This window comes from Canis aureus, chromosome 33 (assembly GCF_053574225.1).
Source record: "Canis aureus isolate CA01 chromosome 33, VMU_Caureus_v.1.0, whole genome shotgun sequence".
In the NCBI taxonomy this organism is placed as follows: Eukaryota; Metazoa; Chordata; class Mammalia; order Carnivora; family Canidae; genus Canis; species Canis aureus.
Genome location: NC_135643.1, coordinates 43,031,540 through 43,044,797, shown reverse-complemented (window position 1 = coordinate 43,044,797; position 13,258 = coordinate 43,031,540).

Below are 13,258 nucleotides of genomic sequence, written 5' to 3'. Positions count from 1 at the left end.
ATGTGATTCCTAGGTGGTGACCAGAGTTACCAGTTCCGGGTGAGCACCAGGTGAGGACGAGATTCACCAGGTCCAAGTGAGACCCACGTGGGGACCTGTGTCACATTGCATGTGTGAGGCCTAGGTTGTCACCCCACTCACCAGGTCCAGGTGAGGCCAACATGCCGGCCAAGCAGACGAACCATGTCTCGATGATGCCCAGGTAGACATCAGAGTTACCAGGTCCAGGTGAGGCCAACCTGCAGGCCATGCACTGGAACCATGTCCCGATGATGCCCAGGTAGGGACCAGAGTCACCAGGTGCAAATGTGGCCGAGATAGAGCAAATTCACTAGGTCCAGGTGAGGCCCAGTTCAGGACCAGAGTCACCAGATCTGCTGGATGCCTAGAGGGGTACCAGAATTACCTGGTCTAGGTAATCCAGATGGGGACCAGAGTCACCAGGTCACGAAGAGGCCCAGAGAGGTTCCAGAGTCATCATGTGCAGGTGAGGCTCAGGTGAGGAACAGAGTCACCAGGTACCAATGATGCCCAGGTGAGGTCCAGTGTCACAAGACGTGGGTGACGCGCAGATAGGTTCAGAGTCACCAGTTCCAGGTGAGGCCAAGAAAGTGTCCACAGCAATCAGGTCCAGGAGGGGAAAAAAGTCACCAGGACTGGGTGAGGCCCAGATGGGGACCATATTCACCAGGTCCAGGTGAGGACCAGGTGGTGACCAGTGTCCCCAGGTGTGGAATAGGACCAGATAAGGACCAGATTCACCAGGTCCAAGAGGCCCACGTGGGGACCTGAGTCTCCAGGTACGAGTTAGGCCCAGGTGGCAACCGCACTCACCAGGTCCAGGTGAGGCCAACCTGCAGGCCAGAGTCACCAGATCCAGGTGAGGCTCTAGTGGGGACCGGAGTCACCAGGTAAATGTGAGTCTACAAGAAAACCACAGTCACCAGGTCCAGGTGAATTTCAGGTGGGAACGAGATTCACCAGGTCCAGGTGAGACCCAGGTGGGGACCACAGTCACCAGGTCCAGATTGAGGCCTAATGGGGGGACAAGCGTCATCAAGACCAGTTGAGGCCAAAGTGAGGAGCAAAGTTATCATGTCCAAGTGAGGCTCAGGTGGGGAACAGAGTAACCATGTCCCATTGATGCCAGGTGGGAAAAGCGTCACAAGGTCCAGACGAGGCCTAAGTGAGGAGTAGATTCAACAGGTCCTGTTGAGGCCCAGTTGAGGACCAGTGTCCCCAGCTCCGGGTACGTCCCAGAGGGGGACCAGCGTCACCCGGTTCTGGTGATATCCAGGAGGGGACCAGAGTCACCACGTAAGGGTTAGGCCCAGAGGGGGACGAGAATCACTAGGTCCAGGTGAGGCCCCGATGTGGAACTGAAACCAGGTCCCATGATTCCCATATGAGGACCTGAGTCACCAGGTCCAGGTGAGGTCCCTGTGGGAACCATTCACTTCGTCCAGGTGAGGCCCAGGTGGGACCACAGTCAACAGGTCCAGTTGAGGCCCAGCTATATAAGTGAGTATCCAGGTCCCAATGATGCCCAGGTAAGGACCAGAGTCAACAGGTCCAGCAGGGGCCCAAATATGGATCAGAGTCATTTTGTTCCAGGTGAGGCCAGATGGAGACCACAGGAACCAGGTCCAGGAGAGCCCCATATGGGAACCAGAGCCACCAGATCCAGGTGAGGTCCAGGTGGGACCAGAGTCACAAGGTCCAGGTGAGGCGCAGGTGGCAACAGGATTCACCAAGTCCAGGTGAGGCCTATCTGGCGACCAGTCACCAGATCCAAGTGAGAACAAGCTAAGGACCAGATTCACCAGGCCCAAATTAAGCCCAAGGGGTGACCAGAGTCACCAGGTAAGGGTGATTCCCAGAGGAAGAACCACAGTAACCAGTTTAGTTTGAGGCCCAGAATGTGACCAGAGGTCCCTAGTCAGAGTGAGGCCCAGGTGGGGAATAGTGTATCCAGGTCCCAAAGATGCCTGTGAGGACCAGAGTCACTAGGGCCATGCAGGCACAGATGGGGAACAGAATCACTAGGTCCTGGTGAGGCATAGAATAAGACTACAGTTAGCAGTATCATTTGAGCCCCGTACCGGAACCAGAGCCACTCTATCCAGCTGAGTCCCAGGTGATGTGAAGCTCACGTGAGGATCAGATTCATTAGGTCGAAATGAGGCATACCTGGGGACAAGAGTCACCAGGTCTGGTTGCGGCCTAGGTGGGTTAAGATTCAGCAGTTCTGAGTTAGGTCAAAGTAGGGACGAGAGACGACAGGTCCAGGTGAGGCCAAACTGAGGACCAGAGTCACCAGATCCATGTGAGGTCCATGTTGGAAAGAGAGTCACCAGGTCCAAGAGAGGTCCAGGTGGAGACCAGAGTCACCAGATCCAGGTGAAATCCAGGTGGGGACCAGAGTCACCAGATCCAGGTGAAGCCCAGGTGGGGACCAGAGTCACAGGTCCAGATGAGGCCCAGGTGAGGACCAGAGTTACCAGGTACACATGAGGCCCCGGTGGGGATCAGAGGCAACAGGTCCATGTGAAGCCGGCTCGGGGACCATGGTCAACAGGTCTACTTGAGGACCTGGTGTGGAACACAGTAAGCAGGTCCAGGTGAGTCCCCGGTGGTGACAAGAGTCACCACGTCCAGGTGAGTCCCAGGTGGGGACCAGGATCACCAGGTACAGGGGAGGCCCTTGAAAGAACCAGAGTCAACAAGGTCGAAGTCAAGCGCAGGTGGCAATCAGGGTCAGCAGGTCCAAGTCAGGCCAAAGTGGGGTTCACAGTCATTAGGGCACGGTGAGACCCAGAGGGGGACCAGAGTCACCTGGTCCAGGTGAGGTCCATTTGTGGAACACAGTTACCGGGCCCCAATTTTGCCGAGTGAGGACCATGATCAACAGGGCCAAGTGAGGCCCAGATGGGGACCGGAGTCCCCAAATCCTGGTGAAGACCAGGTGGGGACCACAGTCACCAGATCCAGGGTAGTCTCAAGTGCAGACCAGAATCACCAGGTCCAGGTGTTGTGCAGGTGGCAACCACACTCTCCAGGTACCGTTGAGGCCCTGGTGTGGACCAGAGTCACGAGATACATGAGAAGCTAGAAACACTGCAGCCACCAGGTCCACATGATGTCCATGTGGGAACGAGAATCACCAGTTACAGGTGAGGACCAGGTGGGGATCCTACACAGCATGTCCAGGTGAGACCCAAGTGGGAACCAGTGTACCATGTCCAGGTGTGACCCAGGTGAAGACCAGAGTTAATAGGTCCAGCAGGGTCACTCTTAGTGAACAGTGCAACCATAAACTGATGCTACCCTGGTGGGTACCAGAGTCACCAGGTCCTGGTGAGGCCCAGGTGGGACCAGAGACATGAGGTCCAGGTGAGGTCCCGATGGGAACCACAGTCACCAGGTCTGGTGAGGCCACGCTTTGGATCAGAGTCACCAGTTACTGGTGAGGCCCAGGTGGAGCCGGAGTCACCTGGTCAGAAGAGGCCAAAGTCTGGACCAGAGTTACCAGGATCAGGTTAATCCCAGTGGGGAATAGAGTAACCATGTCCCGATGATGCCCAGGTAGAACCAGAGTCACCAGGTCCAGATGAGGTGCAGGTGGGAGCATATTCACTAGGTCCCGGTGACGCACACTTGAGGACCAGAGTCACCAGGTCCAGATGAGGTGCAGGTGGGAGCATATACACTAGGTCCCGGTGACGCCCACTTGAGGACCAGAGTCACCAGGTCTAGTTGAGGGTTAGAGGGGTTCCAGATTCACCTGGTCTAGGTGACATCCAGATGGGGACCAGAGTCACCATGTCAGAGTGATGCCCAGAAGGATTCCAGAGTCATCATGTCCAGGTAAGGCTCAGGTGTCGACCAGAGTATCCAGGTCATAATGGTCCACAGGTGAGAACCAGAGTCACCAGATCGGGTGAGGCCCAGTGAGGATCAGAGTCAGCAGTTTCAGGTGAGGCCAAGAAGGAGTCCACAGCAATCATGTCCCGGTGGGGAAACATGGAATTCGATTCTTTTCGATTTGATTCTTTATGATTTTTTTCAACTCGATACAATTCGATTCTTTTTTTTATGATAGTCAAAAAGAGAGGGAGAGAGACGCAGAGACACAGGCAGAGGGAGAAGCAGGGTCCATGCACCAGGAGCCCGATGTGAGATTCGATCCCGGGTCTCCAGGATCGCGCCCTGGGCCAAAGACAGGCACTAAACCGCTGCGCCACCCAGGGATCCCTCAATTCGATTCTTTTTTATTCGAATCTATTCGATTCTTTTTGATTCGATTTGATTCTATTCGATTTTTTTCGATTTGATTCGATTAGTTCCTTTTTGATTCAATTCAATTCATTTCTTTTGATTCAATTCAATTCGATTCTTTTGGATTCGATTCTTTTGGATTCGAATCGAGTAGATTCTTTTCATTTCGATCGGATTCATTTCAATTCGATTCTTTTCGATTCGAATGTTTTCGAATCAATTCGATACTTTTTGATTCGATTCTTTTCGTGTCGATTTGATTCTTTTCGATTCGATTCTTTTCTATTTGAATCGATTCGATTCTTTTCATTTCGATTCGATTTGTTTCAATTCGATTCTTTTCGATCAATTCAATTTGATTGTTTTCGATTTGATTCGATTCGATTCTTTTCAATCCTATTTGATGCTTTTCCATTTGATCTGATTTGTTTCATTTCGATTCTTTTTGATTCAATTCGATTCTTTTCGATTCCATTAAATTTGATTCGATTCTTTTCGATTCGATTCGATTCTTTTCGATTTGATTCCATTCAGTTCGATTCTTTTTGATTCGATTGGATTCTTTTCGATTTGATTCAATTCTTTCGATTCGATTTGATTTGATTCTTTTCGATTCGATTCAATACGATTCTTTTCATTTCGATTCTAATCGATTCTCTTCGATTCAATTCGTTTCGATTTGTTTCAATTCGTTTCGATTTTTTTCGATTCTATTCTATTCGATTCATTTTGAATCATTTCGATTTGATTCTGTTCGAGTGGTTTCTATTAGATTCTTTTCGATTTGATTCAATTCGATTCGAGTCTTTTTGATTCGAGTCTTTTCGACTCGATTCAATTCAATACGATTCTTTTAGATTCGATTCAATTCGATTGTTTTCCTTTCGATTCGACTTTTTTTGATTCGATTCTTTTCGATTCGATTGTTTTCAATTCGATTGATTCGATTCTTTTCAATTCTATGCTATTCAAAGCGATTCTTTTGTATTTGATTCGATTCGATGGTTTTCTTTTTGATTCGGTTCGATTCGTTTCTTTTCGATTCGATTCAATTCTTTTAGATTCGATTCTTTTCGATTCGATTTGATTCTTTTCGATTCGATTCTATTCTTTTTTATTCCATTCGAATCGATTCGTTTTGATTGAATTCGATTCTTTTCGATTCGATTCAATTAGATTCTTTTCGGTTGGATTCAATTTGTTTCGATTCGAATCAATTTGATTCTTTTCGATTGGATTCCATTCGATTCTTTTCGATTTGATTCAATTCGATTCTTTTCGATTCTATTCATTTCGATTATTTTCGTTGAGATTAGATTCTTTTCGATTTGATTTTTTCGGTTCGAGTCGATTCATTTCGCTTATTCTGGTTAGGATCAATTCAATTCGATTCTTTTTGATTTGATTTGTTTCTATTCGATTTCTTTCGATTCTATTCTATTCTTTTCGATTCTATTCCATTCAATCCGATTCTTTTCGATTCGATTCGATTGTTTTAGATTTGATTGCATTCTTTCGATTCTATTTGATATGATTCTTTTCGATTCGATTTGATACGATACTTTTTATTTTGATTCGAATCGATTCTCTTCGGTTCGATTCGTTTTGATTCTTTTCGATTCAATTCTATTCGAATTTTTTCGATTTGATTCGATTCGATTCTTTTAGATTCTACTTGATTTGTTTCTTTTCGATTCGTTTTGATTCGATTCTTTTTGATTCATGTCGATTCGATTCGATTCTTTTGTTTCGATTCGATTCTTTTCAATTCGAATCTTTTCGTTACATGGAATTCGATTCTTTTCGATTTGATTCTTTATGATTTTTTTCAACTCGATTCAATTCGATTCTTTTTTTATGAAGGTCACAGAGAGAGAGAGAGGCAGAGACACAGGCAGAGGGAGAAGCAGGCTCCATGCACCAGGAGCCCGATGTGGGATTCGATCCCGGGTCTCCAGGATCGCGCCCTGGGCCAAAGGCAGGCGCTAAACCGCTGCGCCACCCAGGGATCCCTCAATTCGATTCTTTTTTATTCGAATCTATTCGATTCTTTTTGATTCTATTCGATTTTTTCGATTTGATTCGATTAGTTCCTTTTTGATTCAATTCAATTCATTTCTTTTGATTCAATTCAATTCGATTCTTTTGGATTCGATTCGATTCTTTTGGATTCGATTCTTTTGGATTCGAATCGAGTAGATTCTTTTCATTTCGATCGGATTCATTTCATTTCGATTCTTTTCGATTCGAATGTTTTCGAATCAATTCGATACTTTTTTATTCGATTCGATTCTTTTCGTGTCGATTTGATTCTTTTCGATTCGAATCCTTTCTATTTGAATCGATTCGATTCTTTTCATTTCAATTCGATTTGATTCAATTCGATTCTTTTCGATCAATTCAATTTGATTGTTTTGGATTTGATTCGATTCGATTCTTTTCTATTCTATTCAATTCGATTAGTTTCCATTCGATGATGCAATTGGATTCTTTTCGATTCGAGTCGATACGATTCGATTCTTTTTGATTAGATACAATTCGATTCTTTTCGATTCGATTCGATTCTTTTCGATTCGATTCAACTCGATTTCATTCTTTTTGATTCGATTCGACTAGAATTTAATCGACTGATTCAATTTGATTCTTTTCTTTTAGGTTCGATTCTTTTCTATTCGATTTTTTTCTATTCAATTCGATTCGATTCGATTCTTTTCGTTTCAAATCGATTCTTTTCAATTCGAGTCTTTTCAATTCGATTCTTTGCGATTCGATTCGATTTGATATTTTTAATTCGATTCGAGTCTTTTCGATTCGATGCGATTCTTTTCAATTCGATTCTTTTCGATTCGAGTCTTTTCGATTCGATTCGATTCTTTTCAATTCGATTCATTTCGATTCGATTCGATTCTTTTAAATCCGGTTAGATGCTTTTCCATTTGATCTGATTTGTTTCATTTCGACTCTTTTCGATTCAATTCGATTCTTCTCGATTCCATTAAATTTGATTCGATTCTTTTCGATTCGATTAGATTCTTTTCGATTTCATTCCATTCAGTTCGATTCTTTTCCATTCGATTGGATTCTTTTCGATTTGATTCAATTCTTTCAATTCGATTTGATTTGATTCTTTTCGATTCTATTCAATAAGATTCTTTTCATTTCGATTCTAATCGATTCTCTTCGATTCGTTTCGATTCTATTCGATTTTTTTCGATTCTATTCTATTCGATTCTTTTCGAATCATTTCGATTTGATTTTGTTCGAGTGGTCTCTAATAGATTCTTTTCGATTTGATTCAATTCGATTCGAGTCTTTTTGATTCGAGTCTTTTCGACTCGATTCAATTCAATACGATTCTTTTAGATTCGATTCGATTCGATTGTTTTCGTTTCGATTCGACTTTTTTTGATTCGATTCTTTTCGATTCGATTGTTTTCAATTCGATTGATTCGATTCTTTTCAATTCTATGCTATTCAAAGCGATTCTTTTGTATTTGATTCGATTCGATTGTTTTCTTTTTCATTCGGTACGATTTTTTTCTTTTCGATTCGATTCAATTCTTTTCGATTCTATTCTTTTCGATTCGATTTGATTCCTTTCGATTCTATTCTATTCTTTTCTTTTCTATTCCATTCGAATCGATTCGTTTTGATTGAATTCGATTCTTTTCGATTCGATTCAATTAGATTCTTTTCGATTGGATTCAATTTGTTTCGAGTCGAATCAATTTGATTCTTTTTGATTGGATTCCATTCGATTTGATTCAATTCGATTCTTTTCGATTCTATTCATTTCGATTATTTTCGTTGAGATTAGATTCTTTTCGATTTGATTTTTTCGGTTCGAGTCGATTCATTTCGCTAATTTTGGTTAGGATCAATTCAATTCGATTCTTTTTGATTTGATTTGATTCTATTTGATTTCTTTCGATTCTATTCTATTCTTTTCGATTCTATTCCATTCAATCCGATTCTTTTCGATTTGATTCGATAGTTTTAGATTTGATTCCATTCTTTCGATTCTATTTGATATGATTCTTTTCGATTCGATTTGATACGATACTTTTTATTTTGATTCGAATCGATTCTCTTCGGTTCGATTCGTTTTGATTCTTTTCGATTCAATTCTATTCGAATTTTTTCGATTTGATTCGATTCGATTCTTTTAGATTCTACTTGATTTGTTTCTTTTCAATTCATTTTGTTTCGATTCTTTTTGATTCATGTCGATTCGATTCGATTCTTTTGTTTCGATTCGATTCTTTTCAATTCGAATCTTTTCGTTACATGAAATTCGATTCTTTTCGATTTGATTCTTTATGATTTTTTTCAACGCGATTCAATTCGATTCTTTTTTTTATGATAGTCACAGAGAGAGAGATTCATTCTAGAGTGGTACCAGATTCACCTGGTCTAGGTGACATCCAGATGGGGACCAGAGTCACCATGTCAGGCTGAGGCCCAGAGGGGATTAAGAGTCATCATGTCCAGGTGAGGCTCAGGTGTGGAACCGCGTATCCAGATCATAATGGTCCTCAGGTTAGGACCAGAGTCACCAGATCTGGGTTAGGCCCAGTTAGGATCAAAGTCACAAGTTCCAGGTGAGGCCAAGAAGGAGTCAACAGCAATCAGGTCCAGGTGGGCAACAAATTCACCAGGATTGGGTGAGGCCCAGTTGGGGACCAGATTCACCAGGTCCAGGTGACTTCCAGGTGGTGACCAGACTTACCAGTTCCGGGTGAGGAACAGGTAAGGCGAAGATTCAACAGGTCCACGTGAGGCCCACGTGGGGACCTGTGTCACCAGGTATGGGTGAGGCCCAGGTGGCAACCCCACTCCCCAGGTCCAGGTGAGGCCAACCTGCAGGCCATGCAGAGGAAGTATGTCACGATGATGCCCTGATTGGGACCAGATTTACCAAATCCAGGTGAGGCCAACCTGCAGGCCATGCAGTGGAACCATGTCGGGATGACGCCCAGGTAGGGACCAGAGTTACCAGGTGAAATGAGGCCCAGATGGAGCATATTCACTAGGTGCAGGTGAGGCCCGGTTGAGGACCAGAGTCTCCAGATCTGGTTGAGGCCTAGAGGTGTACCAGAATCACCTGGTCCAGGTGACATCCAGATGGGGACCAGAGTCACCAGGTCAGGGTGAGACCCAGAGATTTTCCAGAGTCATCATGTCCAGGTGAGGCTCAGGTGTGGAACAGAGTCACCAGGTACAAAGATGTCCAGGTGAGGACCAGAGTCACCAGGTCTGCGTGATGCGCAGATGGAATCAGAGTCACTAGTTCCAGGTGAGGCCAAGAAAGAGTCCACATCATTCAGGTCCAGGTGGGGAAGAAATCACCAGGACTGGGTGAGACCCAGATGGGGACCAGAATCACCAGGTTCAGGTGAGTCCCAGGTGGTGAGCAGAGTCCCCGGGTCCGGGAAGGATCAGGTAGGGACCAGATTCACCAGGTCCAAGAGGCCCACGTGGGGACCTGAGTCACCAGATCCAGGTGAGGCCCAGGTGGGACCACAGTCATCAGGTCCAGGTGAGGCCCAGGTATATAAGAGAGTATCCAAGTCCCAATGATGCCCAGGTGGAACCAGAGTCACCAGGTCCAGATGAGGCGCAGGTAGGGAGCATATCCACTAGGCTCCGGTGAGGCCCAGTTGAGGACAAGAGTCACCAGGTCTAGTTGAGGCCTAGAGGGGTACCAGATTCACCTGGTCTAGGTGACATCCACATGGGGACCAGAGTCACCATGTCAGGGTGAGGTCCAGAGGGGATCCAGAGTAATCATGTCCAGGTTAGGCTCAGGTGTGGAACAGAGTATCCAGATCATAATGGTCCACAGGTGAGGACCAGAGTCACCAGATCTGGGTGAGGCCCAGTTAGGATCAGAGTCACCAGTTCCAGGTGAGGCCAAGAAGGAGTCCACAGCAATCAGGTCCAGGTGGGGAACAAAGACACCAGGACTGGGTGAGGCCCAGATGGGGACCAGATTCACCATGTCCAGGTTATTCCCAGGTGGTGAACAGACTTACCAGTTCCGGGTGACGACCAGGTAAGGACCAGATTCAACAGGACAAAATGAGGCCCACGTGGGGACCTGAGTCACCAGGTATTGGTGAGGCCAGGTGGCAAAGAACTCCCCAGGTCCAGGTGAGGCCAACCTGCAGGCCATGCAGAGGAAACATATCCCGATGATACCCAGGTAAGGACGAGAGTTACCACATCCAGGTGAGGCCAACCTGCAGGCCATGCAGTGGAACCATGTCCCGATGATGCCCAGGTAGGGACTAGAGTCACCAGGTCAGGGAGAGGCCCAGAGAGGTTCCAGAGTCATCATGTCCAGGTGAGGCTCAGGTGAGGAACAGAGTCACCAGGTACCAATGATGCCCAGGTGAGGACCAGAGTCACCAGATCCGGGTGACGCGCAGATAGGTTCAGAGTCACCAGTTCCAAGGGGAGGCCAAGAAAGAGTCCACAGCAAGCAGGTCCAGTTGGGGAACAAAGTCACCAGGACTGGGTGAGGCCCAGATGGGGACCAGATTCACCAGGTCCAGGTGAGGCCCAGGTGAAGACCAGAGTTATTAGGTCCGGGTGGGTCACTCTTAGTGAACAGTGTAACCATATCCTGATTCTACCCTGGTGGGTACCAGAGACACCAGGTCCTGATGAGGCCCAGGTGGGACCAGAGATATGAGGTCCAGGTGAGGTCCCGATGGGAACCACAGTAACCAGGACTGGTGAGGCCATGGTTAGGATCAGAGTCACCAGTTACTGGTGTGGCCCAGGTGGAGCCAGAGTCACCTGGTAGAGAAGACGCCAAAGTCAGGACCAGAGTTACCAGGATCAGGTCAGTCCCAGTGGGGAATAGAGTAACCATGTCCCGATGATGCGCAGGTTGAACCAGAGTCACCAGGTCCATATGAGGAGCAGGTGGGGAGCATATTTTCTAGGTCTCGGTGAGGCGCACCTGAGGACCAGAATCCCCAGGTCTAGTTGAGGCCTAGAGGGGTACCAGATTCACCTGGTCTACGTGACATCCAGAGGGGGAGCAGAGTCACCATGTCAGGGTGAGGCCCAGAGGTGATCCAGAGTCATCATGTCCAGGTGAGGCTCAGGTGTGGAACAGAGATCCAGGTCATAATGGTCCACAGGTGAGGACCAGAGTCACCAGATCTGGGTGAGGCCCAGTTAGGATCAGAGTCACCAGTTCCAGGTGAGGCCAAGAAGGAGTCCACAACAATCAGATCCAGGTGGGTAAGAAAGTCACCAGGACTGGGTGAGGCCCAGATGGGGACCAGATTCACCAGGTCCAGGTGATTCCCAGGTGGTGACCAGAGTTACCAGTTCCGGGTGAGGACCAGGTAAGGACCAGATTCACCAGGTCCAAGTGAGGCCCACGTGGGTACCTGTGTCACCAAGCATGGGTGAGGCCCAGGTGGCAACCCCACTCCCCAGGTACAGGTGAGGCCAAACTGCAGGCCATGCAGAGGAACCATGTCCCGATGATGCCCAGGTAGGGACCAGAGCACAAGGTCCAAATGAGGCCCAGATGGAGCATATTCACTAGGCCCAGTGAGGCCCAGTTGAGGACCACTGTCACCAGATCTCGTTGAGGCTTAGAGTGGTACCAGAATCACCTCGTCCAGGTGACATCCAGATGGGGACCAGAGGCATCAGGTCAGGGAGAGGCCCAGAGTGGTTCCAGAGTCATCATATCCAGGTGAGGCTCAGGCGTGGAACAGAGTCACTAGGTACCAATGATGCCCAGGTGAGGCCCAGAGTCACCAGATCTGGGTGACGCGCAGATAGGATCAGAGTCACGAGTTCCAGGTGAGGCCAAGAAAGAGTCCACAGCAATCAGGTCCAGGTGGGGAACAAAGTCACCAAGACTGGGTGAGGCCCAGATGGGGACCAGATTCACCAGGTCCAGGTGAGGCCCAGGTGGTGACCAGAGTCCCCGTGTCTGGGACAGGACTAGGTAAGGACCAGATTCACCAGGTCCAAGAGGCCCACGAGGGGAAATGAGTCACCAGCTATGTGTGAGGCCCAGCTGGCAACCCCTCTCACCAGTTCAAGGTGAGGCCAACCTGCAGGCCCTGCCGAGGAACCGTGACCCGATGATGCCCAGGTAGGTACCAGAGTTACCAGGTTCATGTGAGGCCGACCTGCAGGCCATGCAGTGGAACCATGTCCCGATGGTGCCCAGGTAGGGACCAGAGTCACCAGGTCCAAATGAGGCCCAGATGGAGCATATTCACTAGGTCCAGGTGAGGCCAAGTTGAGGACCAGAGGCACCAGAACTGGTTGAGGCCTAGAGGGGTCCCACAATCACCTGGTCCAGGTGACATCCAGATGGGTACCAGAGTCACCAGGTCAGGGTGAGGCCCAGCCAGGTTCCAGAGTCATCATGTCCAGGTGAGGCTCAGGTGTCGAACAGAGTCACCAGGTACCAATGATGCCCAGGTTAGGACCAGAGTCACCAGGTCTGAGTGACGCGCAGATAGGATCAGAGTCACCAGATCCAGGTGAGGCCCTAGTGGGGACCGGAGACACCAGGTAAATGTGAGACTACAAGAACACCTCAGTCATCAGGTCCAAGTGCGGTTCATGTGGCAATGAGAGTCAAAGGTCCAGGAGAGACCCAGGTGGGGACCACAGTCACCAGGTCCAGATTGAGGCCTAGGTGGGGGAACCAGAATCATCAGGATCAGTTGAGGCCAAAGAATGGAGCAAAGTTATCATGTCCACGTGAGTCCCAGGTGGGGAACAGAGTAACCATGTCCCATTGATGCCAGGTGGGAAAAGAGTCAGAAGGTCCAGAAGAGGCCTAAGTGAGGAGTAGATTCACCAGGTCCTGTTGAGGCCCAGTTGAGGACCAGTGCCCCAGCTCCCGGTGAGTCCCAGAGGGGCACCAGAGTCACCTGGTTCTGGGGATATCCAGGTGGGGACCAGAGTCACCACGTCAGGGTGAGGCCCA